Raw genomic sequence first — 19,455 nt, 5'->3', positions numbered from 1 at the left:
CTGAATGTTGAGCTTCAAGCCAAACTTTTCACTCTCCTCTTTCACTTTCAACAAGAGGCTTTTGAGTTCCTCTTCACTTTCTGCCATAAGGGTAGTGTCATCTGCATATCTGAGGTGATTGATATTTCTCCCAGCAATCTTGATTCCAGCTTGTGCTTCTTCCAGCCCAGCATTCCTCACGATGGACTCTGCATATAGGTTAAATAGGTTAAATTGCCAAATTCAGACTTAAATTGAAGAAAGTAGGGAAAACCACTGGACCATTCAGATATGATCTAAATCAAATTCCTTATGATTATACAGTGGAAGTGAGAAATACAGTGAAGGGACTAGATCTGATAGATAAGAGTGCCAGACGGAGGTCCGAGACATTGTACAGGAGACAGGGATCAAGACCATCCCCATGGAAAAGAAATGCACAAAAGCAAAATGGCTGTCGGGGGAGGCCTTACAAATAGCTGTGAAAAGAAGAGAAGCGAAAAGCAAAGGAGAAAAGGAAAGACATAAGCATCTGAATGCAGAGTTCCAAAGAATAGCAAGGAGAGCTCAGAAAGCCTTCCTCCGCGACCAATGCAAAGAAATAGAGGAAAACAACAAAATAGGAAAGACTAGAGTCTCTTCAAGAAAATTAGAGGTACCAAGGGAACATTTCATGCAAAGATGGGCTCGATAAAGCACAGCAATGGTATGGACCTAACAGAAGCAGAAGATATTAAGAAGAGGTGGCAAGAATACACAGAAGAACTGTACAACAAAGATTTTCATGACAAGATAATCACTATGGTGTGATCACGCACCTAGAGCCAGACATCCTGGAATGTGAAGTCAAGTAGGCCTTAGAAAGCATCACTTCAAACAAAGCTAGTGGAGGTGATGGAATTCCAGTTGAGCTATTTCAAATCCTGAAAGATGATGCTGTGAAATTGCTGCACGCAACATGCCAACAAATTTGGAAAACTCAGCAGTGCCCACAGCACTGGAAAGGGTCAGTCTTCATTCCAATCCCAAAGAAAGGCAATGTCAAAGAATGCTCAAACTACCGCACAATTGCACTCATCTCACTTGCTAGCAAAATAATGCTCAAAATTCTCCAAATCAGGCTTCATCATTCTGTGAACTGTGAACTTCCCGATGTTCAAGCTGGTTTTAGAAAAGGCAGAGGAACCAGAGGTCAAATTGCCAACATCCACTGGATCATGGAAAAAGCCAGAGAGTTCCAGAAAAACATCTATTCCTGCTTCACTGACTATGCCAAAGCCTTTGACTGTGTGGATCACAATAAACTGTGGAAAACTCTGAAAGAGATGGGAATACCAGGCCACCTGACCTGCCTCTTGAGAAACCTATATGCAGGTCAGGAGGCAACAGTTAGAACTGGACATGGAACAACAGACTGGTTCTAAATAGGAAAAGGAGTACGTCAAGGTTGTATATTGTCACCCTGCTTATTGAACTTATATGCAGAGGCCATCATGAGGAACGCTGGGCTGGAAGAAGCACAAGCTGGAATCAAGATTGCCAGGAGAAATGTCAATAACCTCAAATATGCAGATGACACCACCCTTATGGCAGAAAGTGAAGAAGAACTAAAGAGCCTCTTGATGAAAGTCAAAGAGGAGAGAGAAAAAGTTGGGCTTAAAGCTCAACATTCAGAAATCATGAATAAGATCATGGCATCTAGTCCCATCACTTCATGGGAAATAGATGGGGAAACAGTGTCAGACTTTATTTTGGGGGGTTCCAAAATCACTGCAGATGGTGAATGCAGCCATGAAATTAAATGACGCTTGCTCCTTGGAAGGAAAGTTGTGACCAACCTAGATAGCATATTAAAAAGCAGAGACATTACTTTGCCAACAAAGGTCTGTCTAGTCAAAGCGGTGGTTTTTCCAGTAGTCATGTACGGATGTGACAGTTGGACCAAAAAGGAGACTGAATCCCAAAGAACTGATGCTTTTCAACTGTGGTGTTGGCGAAGACTCTTGAGAGTCCCCTGGACTGCAAGGAGACCCAACCAGTCAATCCTAAAAGAAATCAGTTCTGAATATTCATCGGAAGGACTGACACTGACACGAAAGCTCCACTACTTTGGCCACCTGATGTGAAGAACTGACTCACTGGAAAAGACCGTGATGCTGGGAAAGAGTGAAGTCAGGGAAGAAGGGGATGACAGAGGATGAGGTGGTTGGATGGCATCACCGACTCCATAAACATTAGTTTGAGCAAGCTCCAGGAGATGGTGAAGGACAGGGAAGCCTGGTGTGCTGCAGTCCATGGGGTGAAACTGAAGAGCATACAAATAAAACGAGGAAGATGAATCTGAAGGCATTTATAGTGGGGGAAAAAAGGTGATGCAGGCCTGAACTGAGGGAGTGCTTCAAGAAATATTTTGGATATTAAACTTTCAGGGTCTAGTATAGAATAAATCTTTAAGAAACCAATCAATATACAAATCCTGGGACTCTGAAGCAGTAAATTCTGCTTGTTATTTTAGAAAAGGTACTGACTGAGAAGAGAAAGGATCAACATGAACTGACTGAAGCTGCTTCTATTTATTTTGTAGTTTTCCTATTTCACATCGTCCAGTGTTGGAGGAACTCGTGTAGCCCTTTGATTTGAATCTGTGTTTCCTGGACTTACCAAGCTCAAGGAGAAACAAGAGCAAACGACACAGTTGTATAGATTAAGAAAAAAAAAAAAAAGAAAGACAAACACTTTGAGATTCGAGCTTGCAGTCACTATTCTAGGAGATAACTGAGACTCTTCTGTAAATGCAAGGTGAGGATAGAAACGAAAAAACTACCAGAGTGTAAAAAGAAACTATGATTTTTAATTATACCCCTGACCACATGACTGATTAAAGGCGTTCAATTAACTAGTATTTATGGACAACACGTTATTAGACATGGTTACTCAATAGACTGGGCATCCTAGTAGAATCAGAATTGACTTTCTATATACTGCTTTTAAATGATACAGCACTCCTGTTCACCAACATCCCTTGTCAACTCTTCAGTTCAGTTCAGGCGCTCAGTCGTGTCTGACTATTTGTGACCCCATGAATCACAGCACGCCAGGCCTCCCTGTCCATCACCAACTCCTGGAGTTCACTCAAACCCATGTCCACAGAGTCGGTGATGCCATCCAGCCATCTCATTCTCTGTCGTCCCCTTCTCCTCCCTCCCCCAACCTTTCCCAGCATCAGAGTCTTTTCCAGTGAGTCAACTCGTCGCATGAGGTGGCCAAAGTATTGCAGTTTCAGCTTTAGCATCAGTTCTTTCCAATGAACACCCAGGATTGATCTCCTTTAGAATGGACTGGTTGGATCTCCTTGCAGTACAAGAGACTCTCAAGAGTCTTCTCCAACACCACAGTTCAAAAGCATCAATTCTTCGGCGATCAGCCTTCTTCACAGTCCAACACTCACATCCATAGATGACCACGGGAGAAACCATAGCCTTGACTAGACGTACCTAAAACAAGCTGATATACTATGTGGACACAGCTGAGAAGGAGCTACTATGTAGCAAATTTCCCACGACTCCCATTCCCACTGGGAAAGCCAATTCTAGAAAACACGAAGTCACAGAAAGCACAAGAAATATTTTCGTATTTGGTATCAGAGTTGCTTTTGCAGTTATACTGAATATAATGATAGAGGAGATCAGTCCTAGGTGTTCATTGGAAGGACTGATGCTAAAGCTGAAACTCCAATACTTTGGCCACCTCATGCGACGAGCTGACTCACTGGAAAAGAGTCTGATGTTAGGAGGGATTGGGGGTGGGAGGAGATGGGGATGACAGAGAATGAGATGGCTGGGATGGCATCACCGCCTCGATGGACATGAGTTTGAGTGAACTCCGGGCGTTGTTGATGGACAGGGAGGCCTGGCATACTGTGATTCATGAGGTCGCAAAGAGTCGGACACGACGGAGCGACTGAACTGAACTGAACTGAATACTCATGAGTTTAGAGCTATATAAAAATATTGCTACAAAGTCACATTTTGAGAAGGCAGTCCAGATGTCTACTTAGGTCTCCCAACTAGTCCCTGAGTTCTAAATATAATCCTGCTACTCAATAATGGCCATATGCTAAATACTAGCCACAATGAACTTACTTTCTCCTAACTCTCTTTATTATTTATTGTAACACTATGGTCAGAGGGAGAATGCAAACATCTTGCTAAGAGGTATTTATTGGTATTGTCTGTAGGTTGCATGAAAGGAGTCAGCACAAGGTAGATTTTGCCACAAAATCTCAAATTTGGAACCGTCAGAATGATGGTAAGGCCGTGCCCAGGTGGCCCACACCTGAGTGCTCTGGGCTTCTGCATTACCTGCTTTGCTTTCTCTGTATTCTGGCAGTTGAGACTGGCACAGGTGATGGAGCATGGAATTCCCTACCAGAAACACCGCCGCAATATTCCTCTTTACTTTTATCTATTATGGTCATCTGTCTCAATTCTGTGGATGTTGACTGATTTTTGGTCATTGATTGTGACATCAATGGACACAGATCATCAACTTTCAAATGCCCAGCTCTCGGACAAGTCTCATTACTGAGGATCAAGGCAGTAGAAGCCCAAGCCAAAAAATGTGAAAACAAAATCTCCATTTATTAGAATGTGAGTAAGAATACAACTCTGGCTAACCTGCACAAAGTCTTTCTTCAGAGAATCAGCTCCATGTCCTCCTCTCCCCTGTAACTCACTAGTCTTTCACAGCTACAGTATCTCACATGTCACTGTCAGTCATGAAGAGATGTAAACTAGTGTGTCTCATTTCTTCTACTTTTTGATTTTCTAGTATTACTGATTTTGATTCACTCCATTTCTGTTACATATTCTGTATTCCATAAGAACTTTTCCAATAATTATTGCTTCAACATACAAATATATTATTCGGAAAATTTATATCTACCTTATTTTACACTTAATTATGCCTTATAATACTGTGTGTTCCAGAGACCTTGGTTTTAAAAAACACTTTTAACGAATGCTACTACTTTAATTAATGTTACAAACCTAGACAACATTAAAAAGCAAAGACATCACGTTGTTGACAAAGGTCCGTACAGCCCAGGCCACGGTTTTCTCAGCAGTTATGTACGGATGTGAGAGTTGGACCATAAAGAAGACTGAGCGCCAAAGAATTGATGCTTTCAAAGAGTGGTCCTGGAGAAGACATCTGAGAGTCCCTTGGACAGCAAAGGGATCAAACCAGTCAATCCTAAGGGAAATCATCTTTGAATGTTCACTGGAAGGACTGATGCTGAACCTAAAGTTCCAATACTTGGGGACCTGATGTGAAGAGCCGACTCACTGGAAAAGACCCTCATGCTGGGAAAGATTGAAGGCAGGTGGAGAAGGGGACAGCAGAGGATGAGATGGTGGGACAGCATCGCTGATGCAATGGATGTGAACTCGGGCAAACTCCAGCAGATGGTGGGGCACAGGGAGGCTGGGCATGCTGCAGTCCATGGGCTCACAAAGAGTCGGACCTGACTTAGCAACTGAACACCACCACCAACGATAACTTCTTCAATTACAATGAGGTGGTCTTTCCTCAAATTATCACTATCTCCAGAACTGATTTTTTTAAGTCCTGGACAGACATCATAAACTTATATAAGAAATGATAGTCTTGTGGGTGACTAATTGTTTCTACATGAAAATAGGATAAGTCTCCGTTCCGTTCCGTTCATTCGCTCAGTAGTGTCCGACTCTCTGCGACCCCATGAATCACAGCACGCCAGGCCTCCCTGTCCATCAACAACTCCCGGAGTTCACTCAAACTCATGTCCATCGAGGCGGTGATGCCATCCAGCCATCTCATTCTCTGTCGTTCCCATCTCCTCCCGCCCCCAATCACTCCCAGCATCAGTGTCTTTTCCAATGAGTCAACTCGTCGCATGAGGTGGCCAAAGTATTGGAATTTCAGCTTTAGCATCAGTCCTTCCAATGAACACCCAGGATTGATCTCCTCGAGAAGGGAATGGCAAACCACTTCAGTATACTTGCCTTGAGAACCCCATGAACAGTATCAAAAGGATAAGTCTAGGACCACACTAGATCCAAAGAGCACAGAGCACCATGAGGCAAGAATGAACGCAACACAGACATATTTGCTTTAAAAAAAAGGAACTTTCAGGTCTAAATTTCTTAAGAGAAACCAAAGAAACAAGCAAGAAATGTAAAAGTGAAACTTTAAGCCCCGTGTCAAAACAAGGGCCCCTTTATCATTTCGCATGCAACCATGCCAATGGTTTAACATGGTGGTTCTTTAGTGTGGCCTGAGAATTCCTGAAGTCCAGAGACCCACTGGGCCAGGGGGTCCAAGAGGTCAAAACTATTTTCACAACAACTCTAAACGTTACTTCCATGCTCAATTATGTTCTGAGTGCACACAGGACTTCTCCAGAGACAGGATATGTGATATCAGAACTTTATAATGACTAACGGAATTAGCCATTATGATTGTGTGTGACTGTATTTTTACGTTTTTCAGCTTTATTTTCCAGGAGTCTCTGGCGGAAGCGAGGGTTGGAGGTGGCCTGCCTCAAGGTCAGGGGCACTGAGTGTAGCAGTGCAAGCATGGGACCTGTTGGAGGAGGTGCCCTTATCTTCATGATCTCCACCATAGTTTGGCTTCAGGTCAAACAGGGAGGGAACACAGACGCACCCATTCACAGAAAATTGCATTAAAGATTTACTGAGCATGGCCTCGCCCATCGCCTTCAGTCAGTCTCTCCCATCAGGAAGTTTCCATAAGCCTCTTATCCTTCATCAGAGGGCAGACAGACTGAAAACCACAACCAAAGAAAACTAACCAAACGGATCACATGGACCCCAGCCTTGTCTAACTCAATGAAACTCTGAGCGAGCCATGCAGTGAAGGGCAACCCAAGACAGACGGGTCATGTTGGAACGTTCTGACAAAACATGGTCCACTGGAGAAGGAAATGGCAAACCACTTCAGTATTCTTGCCGTGAGAACACCACGAATGGTATGAGAAGGCAAAAAGACAGAACACTAACTAAAAAATGAACTCCCCAGGTCAGTAGGTGTCCAATATGCTACTAGAGATCTGTGGAGAAATAATTCCAGAAAGAATGAAGAGAAGGAGTCAAAGCAAAAATAACACCTAGCTGTGGATGTGGCTGGTGATAGGAGTCAAGTCCAAGGCTGTAAAGAGCAATACTACATGGGAACCTGGAATGTTAGGTCCATGAATCAAGGCAAATTGTAAGTGGTCAAACAGGAGATGGCAAGAGTGAACATCAACATTTTAGGACTCAGTGAACTAAAATGGACTGGTTTGTGGTTTAGTCCGTAGGTCGTGTCCGACGCTTCTGACCCCCTGGGCTATTTGGAACTCACCAGACTCCTCTGGCGATAGGATTTCCCTAGCAAGAATGCTGGAGTGGGTTGCCATTTCCTTCCCCAGGAGATCTTCCTGACTCAGGCATCGAATCCGGGTCTCCTGCACTGCAGGTAGCTTCTTTACCAACTGAGCTACCAGGGAAGCCCCCAATGGACTGGAAGGGGTGAATTTAACTCAGATGACCATTGTATCTACTACTGTGGGCAGGAATCCCTTAGAAGAAATGGAGTAGCCATCATGGTCCGAAATACAAAATACAAAAGAGTCCGAAATACAGTACTTGGATGCAATCTCAAAAACGACAGAATGATCTCTGTTTGTTTCCAAGGCAAACCATTCAATATCACCGTAATCCAAGCCTATGCCCCAACCAGTAATGCTAAAGAAGCCGAAGTTGAACGGTTCTATGAAGACCTACAAGACCTTTTAGAACTAACACCCAAAAAAGATGTCCTTTTCATTATAGGGGACTGGAATGCAAAAGTAGGAAGTCAAGAAACACCTGGGGTAACAGGCAAATTTGGCCTTGGAGCATGAAATGAAGCAGGGCGAAGGCTAAGAGAGTTTGGACAAGAGAACGCACTGGTCATAGTGAACACCCTCTTCCAACAACACAAGAGAAGACTCTACACATGGACATCACCAGATGGTCAACACCGAAATCAGATTGATTATATTCTTTGCAGCCAAAGATGGAGAAGCTCTATACAGTTAGCAAAAAAAGACCAGGAGCTGACTGTGGCTCTGATCACGAACTCCTTATTGCCAAATTCAGACTTAAATTGAAGAAAGTACAGAAAACCACTAGACCATTCAGATATGACCTAAATCACATCCCTTATATACAGTGGAAGTGAGAAATAAATTGAAGGGACTAGATCTGAGAGAGAGAGTGCCAGACGGAGGTTCGCGACATTGTACAGGAGACAGGGATCAAGACCATCCCCATGGAAAAAAAATGCAAAAAAGCAAAATGGCTGTCGGGGGAGGCCTTACAAATAGCTGTGAAAAGAAGAGAAGCAAAAAGCAAAGGAGAAAAGGAAAGACATAAGCATCTGAATGCAGAGTTCCAAAGAATAGCAAAGAGAGCTCAGAAAGCCTTCCACTGAGATCAAGGCAAAGAAATAGAGGAAAACAACAGAATAGGAAAAACTCTTTCTCTTCAAGAAAATTAGAGATACCAAGGGAACATTTCATGCAAAGATGGGCTCGATAAAGGACAGAAATGGTATGGACCTAACAGAAGCAGAAGATATTCAGAAAAGGTGGCAAGAATACACAAAAGAACTGTACAACAAAGATTTTCACGACAAGATAATCACGATGGTGTGATCACGCACCTAAAGCCAGACATCCTGGAATGTGAAGTCAAGTGGGCCTTAGAAAGCATCACTACGAACAAAGCTAGTGGAGGTGATGGAATTCCAGTTGAGCTATTTCAAGTCTTGAAAGATGATGCTGTGAAAGTGCTGCATGCAACATGCCAACAAATTTGGAAAACTCAGCAGTGCCCACAGCACTGGAAAAGATCAGTCTCCATTCCAATCCCAAAGAAAAGCAATGCCAAAGAATGCTCAAACAACCGCAAAATTGCACTCATCTCACTCGCTAGCAAAGTAATGCTCAAAATTCTCCAAGTCAGGCTTCTTCTTTCCGTGAACTGTGAACTTCCCGATGTTCCAGCTCGTTTTAGAAAAGGCAGAGGAACCAGAGGTCAAATTGCCAACATCCTCTGGCTCATGGAAAAAGCCAGAGAGTTCCAGAAAAACATCTATTTCTGCTTCATTGACTATGCCAAAGCCTTTGACTGTGTGGATCACAATAAACTGTGGAATATTCTGAAAGAGATGGGAATACGAGGCCACCTGACCTGCCTCTTGAGAAACCTGTATGCAGGTCAGAAGGCAACAGTTAGAACTGGACATGGAACAACATACTGGTTCCAAATAGGAAAAGGAGTACATCAAGGCTGTATATTGTCACCCTGCTTATTGAACTTACATGCAGAGGCCATCATGAGGAACGCTGGGCTGGATGAAGCACAAGCTGGAATCAAGATTGCTGGGACAAATATCAATAACCTCACATATGCAGATGACACCACCCTTATGGCAGAAAGTGAAGAGGAACTAAAGAGCTTCTTGATGAAAGTGAAAGAGGAGAGTGAAAAAGTTGGGCTTAAAGCTCAGCATTCAGAAAACTAAGATCATGGCATCTAGTTCCATCACTTCATGGGAAATAGATGGGGAAGCAGTGGAAACAGTGTCAGACTTTAATTTGGGGGGCTCCAAAATCACTGTGTGTGCTGACTGCAGCCATGAAATTAAAAGACGCTTACTCCTTGGAAGGAAAGTTATGACCAACCTTCTTAGCATATTAAAAAGCAGAGACGTTACTTTGCCAACAAAGGTCCGTCTAGTCAAGGCTGTGGTTTTTCCCGTGGTCATGTATGGATGTGAGAGTTGGACTGTGAGGAAAGTTGATCGCCGAAGAACTGATGCTTTTGAACTGTGGTGCTGGAGAAGACTCTTGAGAGTCCCTTGGACTGCAAGGAGATCCAACCAGTCCATTCTAAAGGAGATCAATCCCGGGTGTTCATTGGAAGGACTGATGCTAAAGCTGAAACTCCAGTACTTTGGCCCCCTCATGCGACGAGTTGACTCACTGGAAAAGAGTCTGACGCTGGGAGGGATTGGGGGTGGGAGGAGAAGGGGACGACAGAGAATGAGATGACTGGATGGCATCCCCAACTCGATGGACATGAGTTTGAGTGAACTCTGGCAGTTGGTGATGGACAGGGAGGCCTGGCGTGCTGTGATTCATGGGGTCGCAAAGAGTCGGACACGACTCAGCGACTGAACCAAACTGAACTGATGGCTGACTCATGCTGATGTTCGACAGAAAAGAACAAAATTCTGTAAAGCAATTATCCTTCAATAGAAAAATAAACTTTAAAAAATCAGATTGGTGTAAATAGTCTTTATTTCTTTTATTCAATAATTATTTCTCGAGTTTCTGGTCTGTACTAGATGTCGGAGTTTAAAGAAAAATGGAGAGAAAGGTGTCAGGGATGGCCCGTCTAGAGACAATGCCTAAGTGGAGACTTCGAGGGCACAGAGGGCAGGAGAGGGAGTGCACTGCAGGCTGCCGCCAGACAGGGAGAGGCGCACGCGCACGGCAGGGCCGACATTCGTCAGAGTGCAGGGATGCGTACCAACGGAGACCAGGGCATCTGGCCCAGCCCTTCGTGGCAGAGAGATGGGAAAACCATGGAAACGGTGACAGACTATTTTCTTGGGCTCGTAAATCAACGCAGATGGTGACTGCAGCCATGAAATCAAAAGACGCTTGCTCCTTGGAAGGAAAGATATGACAAACTTTGACAGTATATTAAAAAGCAGACATTATTTTGCTGACAAAGGTCTGTCTAGTCAAAGCGGTGGTTTTTCCAGTAATCATGTATGGATGTGACAGTTGGACCAAAAAGAAGACTGAATGCCAAAGAACTGATGCTTTTCAACTGTGGTGTTGGAGAAGACTCTTGAGAGTCCCTTGGACTGCAAGGAGATCCAACCCGTCAATCCTAAAAGAAATCAGTTCTGAATATTCATCGGAAGGACTGACACTGACACAAAAGCTCCACTACTCTGGCCACCTGATGGGAAGAACTGACTCACTGGAAAAGACCCTGATGCTGGGAAAGACGGAAGTCAGGAGGAGAAGGGGATGACAGAGGATGAGATGGTTGGATGGCATACCGACTCCATAAACATTAGTTTGAGCCAGCTCCAGGAGATGGTGAAGGACAGGGAAGCCTGGTGTGCTGCAGTCCATGGGGTGAAACTGAAGAGCATACAAATAAAACGAGGAAGATGAATCTGAAGGCATTTATAGTGGGGAAAAAAAGGAGATGCAGGCCTGAACTGAGGGAGTGTTTCGAGAAATATTTAAGATATAATACTTTCAGGGTCTAGTATAGAATAAATCTTTAAGAAACCAATAAATGTAAAAATCCTGGGACCCTGAAGGAGTAAATTCTGCTTGTTATTTTAGAAAAGGTATTGACTGACAAGAGAAAGAATCAACGTGAACTGACTGAAGCTGCTTCTATTTATTTTGTAGTTTTCCTATTTCACACCGTCCAGTGTTGGAGGGACTTATGTAGCCCTTTGATTTGAACCTGTGTTTCCTGGACTTACCAAGCTCAGGGAGAAACAAGAGCAAATGACGCAGTTGTACAGATTAAGAAAAAAAAAAAAAGACAAACACATTGCGATTAGAGCTTGCAGTCACTATTCTAGGAGATAACTGAGAATCTTCTGTAAATACAAAGGTAAGGATAGAAACGAAAAACCTACCGGAGTGTAAAAAGAAACTGTATGATTTTTAATTATACCCCTGACCTCATGACTGATTAAAGGCCCTCAATTAACTAGTATTTATGGACAACACGTTACTAGACATGGTTACTCAATAGACTGGGCATCCAGTAGAATCAGAATTGACTTTCTATATACTGCTTTTAAATAACACAGCACTCCTGTATACCAACATCCCTTATGAACTGTTCAGTTCAGTTCAGTCGCTCAGTCGTATCCGACTCTTTGTGACCCCATGAATCACAGCACGCCAGGCCTCCCTGTCCATCACCAACTCCCGGAGTTCACTCAAACTTATGTCCATTGATTCGGTGATGCCATCCAGCCATCTCATTCTCGGTCGTCCCCGTCTCCTCCCGCCCCCAATCCCTCCCAGCATCAGACTCTTTTCCAATGAGTCAACTCGTCGCATGAGGTGGCCAAAGTATTGGAGTTTCAGCTTTAGCATCAGTCCTTCCAATGAACACCCAGGATTGATCTCCTGGAGAAGGGAATGGCAAACCACTTCAGTATACTTGCCTTGAGAACCCCATGAACAGTATCAAAAGGATAAGTCTAGGACCACACTGGATCCAAAGAGCACAGAGCACCATGAGGCAAGAATGAATGCAACACAGACATATTTGCTTCAAAAAAAAGGAACTGTTGGGTCTAAATTTCTTAAGAGAAACCAAAGAAACAAGCAAGAAATGTAAAAGTGAAACTTTAAGCCCCGTGTCAACACAAGAGCCCCTTTATCATTTCGCATGCAACCATGCCAATGGTTTAACATGGTGGTTCTGTAGTGTGCCCTGAGAATTCCTGAAGTCCAGAGACCCACTGGGCCAGGGGGCCCAAGAGGTCAAATCTATTTTCACAACAACTCTAAACGTTACTTCCATGCTCAATTATGTTCTGAGTGCACACAGGACTTCTCCAGAGACAGGATATGTGATATCAGAACTCTAATAACTAATGGAATTAGCCATTATGATTCTGTGAGCCTGTATTTTTACGTTTTTCAGTTTTATTTTCCAGGAGTCTCTGGCGGAGGCGAGGGTTGGAGGTGGCCTGCCTCAAGGTCAGGGGCACTGAGTGCAGCAGTGCAAGCATGGGACCTGTTGGAGGAGGTGCCCTTATCTTCATGATCTCCACCAGAGTTTGGCTTCAGGTCAAACAGGGAGGGAACACAGACGCACCCATTCACAGAATATTGCATTAAAGATTTACTGGGCATGGCCTCACCCATCGCCCTCAGTCAGTCTCTCCCATCAGGAAGTTTCCATAAGCCTCTTATCCTTCATCAGAGGGCAGACAGACTGAAAACCACAACCAAAGAAAACTAACCAAACTGATCACATGGATCCCAGCCTTGTCTAACTCAATGAAACTCTGAGCGAGCCATGCCGTGAAGGGCCACCCAAGACAGACGGGTCGTGTTGGAACGTTCTGACAAAACATGGTCCACTGAAGAAGGAAATGGCAAACCACTTCAGTATTCTTGCCTTGAGAACACCATGAACAGTATGAGAAGGCAAAAAGATAGGACACTCACTAAACGATGAACTCCCCAGGTCAGTAGGTGCTACTAGAGATCTGTGGAGAAATAAGGCCAGAAAGAATGAAGAGAAGGAGCCAAAGCAAAAACAACACCTAGCAGCTGTGGATGTGACTGGTGATAGGAGTCAAGACCAAGGCTATAAAGAGCAATACTACATGGGAACCTGGAATGTTAGGTCCATGAATCAAGGCAAATTGGAAGTGGTCAAACAGGAGATGGCAAGAGTGAACATCGACATTTTAGGACTCAGTGAACTAAAATGGACTGGTTTGTGGTTTAGTCCGTAAGTCGGGTCCAATGCTTCTGACCCTATGGGGCTATTTGGAGCTCACCAGACTCCTGTGGCGATAGGATTTCCCTAGCAAGAATGCTGGAGTGGGTTGCCATTTCCTTCCCCAGGAGATCTTCCTGACTCAGGCATCGAATCCGGGTCTCCTGCACTGCAGGTAGCTTCTTTACCAACTGAGCTACCAGGGAAGCCCCCAATGGACTGGAAGGGGTGAATTTAACTCAGATGACCATTGTATCTACTACTGTGGGCAAGAATCCCTTAGAGGAAATGGTGTAGCCAGCACAGTCAACAAGAGTTCCAAATGCAGTACTTGGATGCAATCTCAGAAATGACACAATGATCTCTGTTCGTTTCCATGGCAAACCATTCAATATCACAAGTCATTCAAGTCTATGCTCCGACCAGTTATGCTGAAGAGGCTAAAGTTGAATGATTCTATGATGACCGACGAGACCTTCTAGCACTAACACCCAAAAAAGATGTTCTTTTCATTATAGGGGACTGGAATGCAAAAAGAGGAAGTCAGGAGATACCTGGAGTAACGGGCAAATTTGGCCTTGGAGTACAGAATGAAGCAGGACAAAGGCGAACAGAGCTTTGCCAAGAGAACACACTGGTCACAGCAAACACCCTCTTCTAACAACACAAGAGGAGACTCTACACACGGACATCACCAGATGCTCAATGACGAAATCAGACTGATTCTATTCTCTGCAGCCAAAGATGCAGAAGCTCTATACAGTCAGCAAAAACAAGACCGGGAGCTGACCGTGGCTCAGATCATGAACTCCTTATTGCCAAATGCAGACTGAAATCGAAGAAAGTAGGGAAAACCACTAGACCATTCAGGTATGACCTAAATCAAATCGCTTAGGATTATACAGTGGATATGACAAATAGATTCAAGGGATTAGATTTGATAGAGTGCCTGAAGAACCACGGGCGGAGGTTTGTGACATTGTACAGGAGGCATTGATCAAGACCATCCCGGAGAAAAAGAAATGCAAAAAGGCAAAACGGTTGTCTGAGGAGGCCTTACCAATAGCTGAGCAAAGAAGAGAGGCTAAAGGCAAGGGAGAAAAGGAAAGATACACCCATTTGAATGCAGAGTTCCACAGAACAGCAAGGAGAGATAAGAAAGCCTTTCTCAGTGATCAATGCAAAGCAATAGAGGAAAATAATAGAATGGGAAAGACTAGAATTCTCCTCAAGAAAGTAAGAGATACTAAGGGAACATTTCATGCAAAAATGGGCACAATAAAGGACTCAAGTGGTATGGACCTAACAGATGAAGAAGATATTAAGAAGAGGTAATAAGAACACACACAGAAAAACTCTACAGAAAAGATCTTCATGATCCAGATAAGCACGATGGTGTGATCCCTCACTTAGAGCCAGTCATCCCCGAATGTGAAGTCAAGTAGGCCTTAGGAAGCATCATGATGAACAAAGCTAGTGGAGGTGACGGAATTGCAGCTGAGCTATTTCAAATCCTGAAAGATGATGCTGTGAAAGTGCTGCACTCAACATGTCAGCAAATCTGGAAAACTCACCAGTGGCCACAGGACTGGAAATGGTCAGTTTTCATTCCAATCCCAACGAAAGGCAATGTCAAAGAATGTTCAAACTACCGCACAATTGCACTCATTTTACAGGCTAGCAAAGTAATACTCAAAATTCTCCAGGCCAGGCCTCAACAGTACATGAAATGTGAACGTCCAGATATTCCAGCTGGATTTAGAAAAGGCAGAGGAAGCAGAGATCAAATTGCCAACATCCACTGGATCATCGAAAAATCAAGAGAGTTCCAGAAAAACATCTACTTCTGCTTTATTGATCACCCCAAAGCTTTTAATTGTGTGGATCACAACAAGCTGGGAAATTCTGAAAGAGATGGGAATACCAGACCACCTGACCTGCCTCCTGAGAAATCTGTATGCAGGTCAAGAAGCAACAGTTAGAACTGGACATGGAACAACAGACTGATTCCAAACAGGGGAAGGAGTATATCAAGGCTATATATTGTCATCCTGCTTATTTATCTGACACACACAGTACATCATGCAAAATGCTGGGCTGGATGAAGCACAAGCTCAAATCAAGATAGCCGGGAGAAACATCAATAACCACAGATATGCTGATGACACCACCCTTACAGTAGAAATTGAAGAAGAACTAAAGAGCCTTTGGATGAAAGTGAAAGAGGAGAGTCAAAAAGTTGGTTTTGAATGTTCTTTGAACATTCAAAAAACTAAGATCATGGCATCCGGTCCCATCCCTTCATGGCAAATAGGTGGGGAAAGAATGGAAACAGTGACAGACTTTATTTTGGGGGGCTCCAAAATCACTGCAGATGGTGACTGCACCCATGAAACTAAAAGACGAAAAGCTATGACCAACCTTGACAGCATATTCAAAAGCAGAGACATTACTTTGCCAACATCAATCTGTCTCGTCAAAGCTATGGTTTTTCCAGTGGTCATGTATGGATGTGAGAGTTGGACTGTACAGAAAGCTGCACACCGAAGAATTGATGCTATTGAACTGTAGTGTTGGGAGAAGACTCTTGAGAGTCCCTTGGACTGCAAGGAGATCCAACCAGTATATCCTAAGGGAATTCAGTCCTGAATAGTCTTTGAAAGGACTGATGCTGAAGCTGAAACTCCAATACTTTGGGCACCTGATGTGAGGAACTGACTCACTGGAAAAGACCCTGATGCTGGCAAAGACTGAAGGCGGGAGGAGAAGGGGAAGACAGAGGATAAGATGGTTGGATGGCATCACCTACTCGATGGACTTGAGTCTGAGTAAAGTCCGGGCGTTCTGAGGAACAGCGAGGCCTGGTTTGCTGCAGGCCATGGGGTCGCAGAGTCAGACACGACTGAGAGACTGAACTCAACTGACCTCCCATAGAGTAAACATCAATAGACATAAACAAAATTCCTTGAAATTCTCAATAATTTTCCGAAGTAGAATATGATCCTAAAGCCAACAACTTTCAGAATCACTGTTTCCAAAGATTATGCCTATCAAATAGTCATTAAAGTATGATTACTTTCCCTACTTCTAATAATCAAAGACACCACAAACTCACACACACACAAACACACACAGTCTGCTAATGAAAAACATCTGATTGGCCTACAGTCATCTGTGTGACAACATTATAACGAAATAATTACAAGCTGAAATACAACTGACATATTAGCAAGTGAAGTTTTACTTAGGGAAACGTGAGAGTTCAAACAAGCATTTTGGGCTTGGAAAAAACTTCGAGTCTAAAATTTAATCTCTGAGATTTCCTGAGAATTACACAGATTCCAAACTCAGAACTTCAGAGTGTCGAAACATATACAGAAACATCTTGCGTTGAAGCTTACAGTTTAAAATTTTCTTGCTCTTATGCTTGTAAATATCTTTTATTTCAAAACACAGGTATCAACAGTAACATTTGCCTTATGTATGTCCAGTTCTTCAATTAAATTTGCAAAGAAAACGTTAGAAGTATGAAGACCGAGCATTTCAAATATTTCAGTGTCCCTCTTTCCAAAGTTAACTGTGTCCTGCAAAATTTACCTGAACTGGATGCTTGTAAATCCTTCATTCTGACTGTTCTATTAGGAACAGAATCTTTCATTCTGACTGCTGGCTGAATGGGGTTTGGAAACAAGTTGATTACTAAATGATGGACATATGAGACAATCCACAGTTCAGAATTCAAGATAAAATCATAAATGTTTTTACCTTCACGTTAGGATATTTCCCAGGAGAATCTAAAAGGCAAAAGGGACATAGATTTAATTACACGTAAATATGAAAGCCAGCTGTACATTCGTGCAGAGTTAGTACCGAACAGAATCCTCGCACCCAGCCTTGGCACTGAATACATTCAGTTTTAGTGTCTTGTTTTTAGGGGGATCTTAGGACACTGGTAAGACAGACATAGGAATCCACTAAAGACAGTGAAGAAAAAATTGGAATACAGGTTCACCAAAACATGCTGTTAAGATTTCAAAAGTAACATTACATTTGCAACAGCTTTATAAAACACTAAAGTGCACACAGACCAATGTGAACATGCTGACTGATGAGGAGAAAATGGATCTTAATCCGAGGAGCAAATCATGAACCCAAGAAGATAAACGTGAAAGTGAAAGTGAAGTCGCTCAGTCGTGTCCGACCCTTAGCGACCCCATGGACTACAGCCTACCAGGCTCCTCCATCCATGGGATTTTCTAGGCAATAGTACTGGAGTAGCTTGCCAAAACGTGAAAGCTGATGGTAAAATGCAACAGCACATCTTGAATGCAACACAGCAGGTTATCATTTCCACCATTATACTGTAAGTACTTATCATGTTCTTCAATCTGTCCAGTCATTTAAGACATGCACAGTGGGGATGACAGTTCACCAGCATGTATAATTCATTTCTCATCAAAGACAGACTAATGAACTGATTAGCCTGGATATGCACTTGTAGAAAACTGGCTCTTAAAAATATTCATTTTTTACCCCATATTCATGTGGGCTACTGGTATGCCTACATGTCTTGGCTCCTCTGGTCTAGCCATCTCAAAGTTTCTTAATCCACTCATGCAAGAAGGTATATAAGACACATCTAGGAAATAATGTAAAATAAATTCTCAATATTGAAATACAATGATCAAAAAGGAAATAGTACATTTAATTGCTACACAATTATTAGAAATTAAAAAGCTTGAATGTTTCAGAATCAGCGTAGTATTTATTAAAAGTATTTCTGGCATTTACGGAATGAACCCTATTGATTTGTTTGGCTTCAAATTTTAGTTTGCTTTGGTGCATCATGCGAACACTTCAAAGGATTTCTATGAAACAACTTTCAAAAAATCAGCTATCTTTAAAAAAAAAAAAGTCAATGCCTCCTTTTTCAAATTAATCTAATTTGAACAACAAATACCGGTACAACATATATCTTTGATGTCTAAGAGTTACTCGGAGGGGCTGCGGTTTCCCCCACTTCTGGCACCCCCTCCCACCTCCGGGATTCTCTGGAGGCAATAATGGTCTTATCTCTTTTCAGGGTAAGCACACTGAAGTCATCTAGAAAGAGTTCTCTCAAGTGTCCTCATCAACTCCACACTCGCCTCCCTGAGGCCTTCCTCTCCTCCCTGTGTCCTTCCACTAGATTCGCTCCTCTCTGAATGGTCATCTCTGGATCCATGGACTTAAATCTTCCCCCTTGGCATCCTTTCCATGGATCATCCCTGCCATTTCTTTCTCCCCCTTACACCTATAACTGCTACTTCAACTCTTTGCTTCCCTCTGGCTATAAACACGCTCAGAAAGAAACAGAAAATAATGCTTTGCCTTGATCCTGTTAGGTCCTGCACTATCCAATGCTCTTCTTCCAGATTTCTCTGTATGCAAGGCTACACCCTTGCTGCCCGGAGAGCTTGTTAGAAACACAGAATCTCAGACCTCCTGCTCAGCATGTGCTTCACACATGGTCCCCAAGCGACTAATTAAAATTTGAGAAACGCTGGTCTACAGGCAGTCTGCTTCTACATGACTTCCACTTAATTCATTCTCCTGAAATCTCAGCCTCTGTTTCCTCACGCGAACACATCCCCCCCAAACTGAAATGGCATTAGAAGTTAGAAACCTTCCAGTGGACTCTCTATGAGGCTGTGGGTGCCTTGGTCTCCCCATCACGTCCCCTGCTCTCTCCTTTCCAGTTCTCTTGTTTTGTCCCATGTGACACCATCCTGGAAAGCAGCAACACTTCATATGACACCAACTTGCACACATTTACAGCTGAGCACCTATGCCCATGCTCCCCCAGAGGATGACACACCACTCTGCATGCCCGGGGACC

The 19,455-nt window shown here is 43.3% G+C and overlaps 1 protein-coding gene across 1 annotated transcript in view; it reads right to left on the bottom strand.

Moving 5' to 3' along the window:
- The window catches only part of LOC129538938 (ankyrin repeat domain-containing protein 26-like), a 129,760-nt gene that overhangs the window by 53,144 nt on the left and 57,161 nt on the right, over positions 1 to 19,455 (bottom strand). Inside the window, 1 exon segment of the mRNA XM_088827883.1 lies at positions 17,343 to 17,371. The gene's annotated coding sequence lies outside the window, so the exon portion shown is untranslated.

The sequence above is a fragment of the Moschus berezovskii genome, chromosome 19 (assembly GCF_049115385.1).
Source record: "Moschus berezovskii isolate FMDL1 chromosome 19, NW_MosBer_1.0, whole genome shotgun sequence".
Taxonomy (NCBI): Eukaryota; Metazoa; Chordata; class Mammalia; order Artiodactyla; family Moschidae; genus Moschus; species Moschus berezovskii.
The sequence above is the reverse complement of the archived record's forward strand: the minus strand, read 5'-3'. Positions and strand labels throughout refer to the sequence as shown.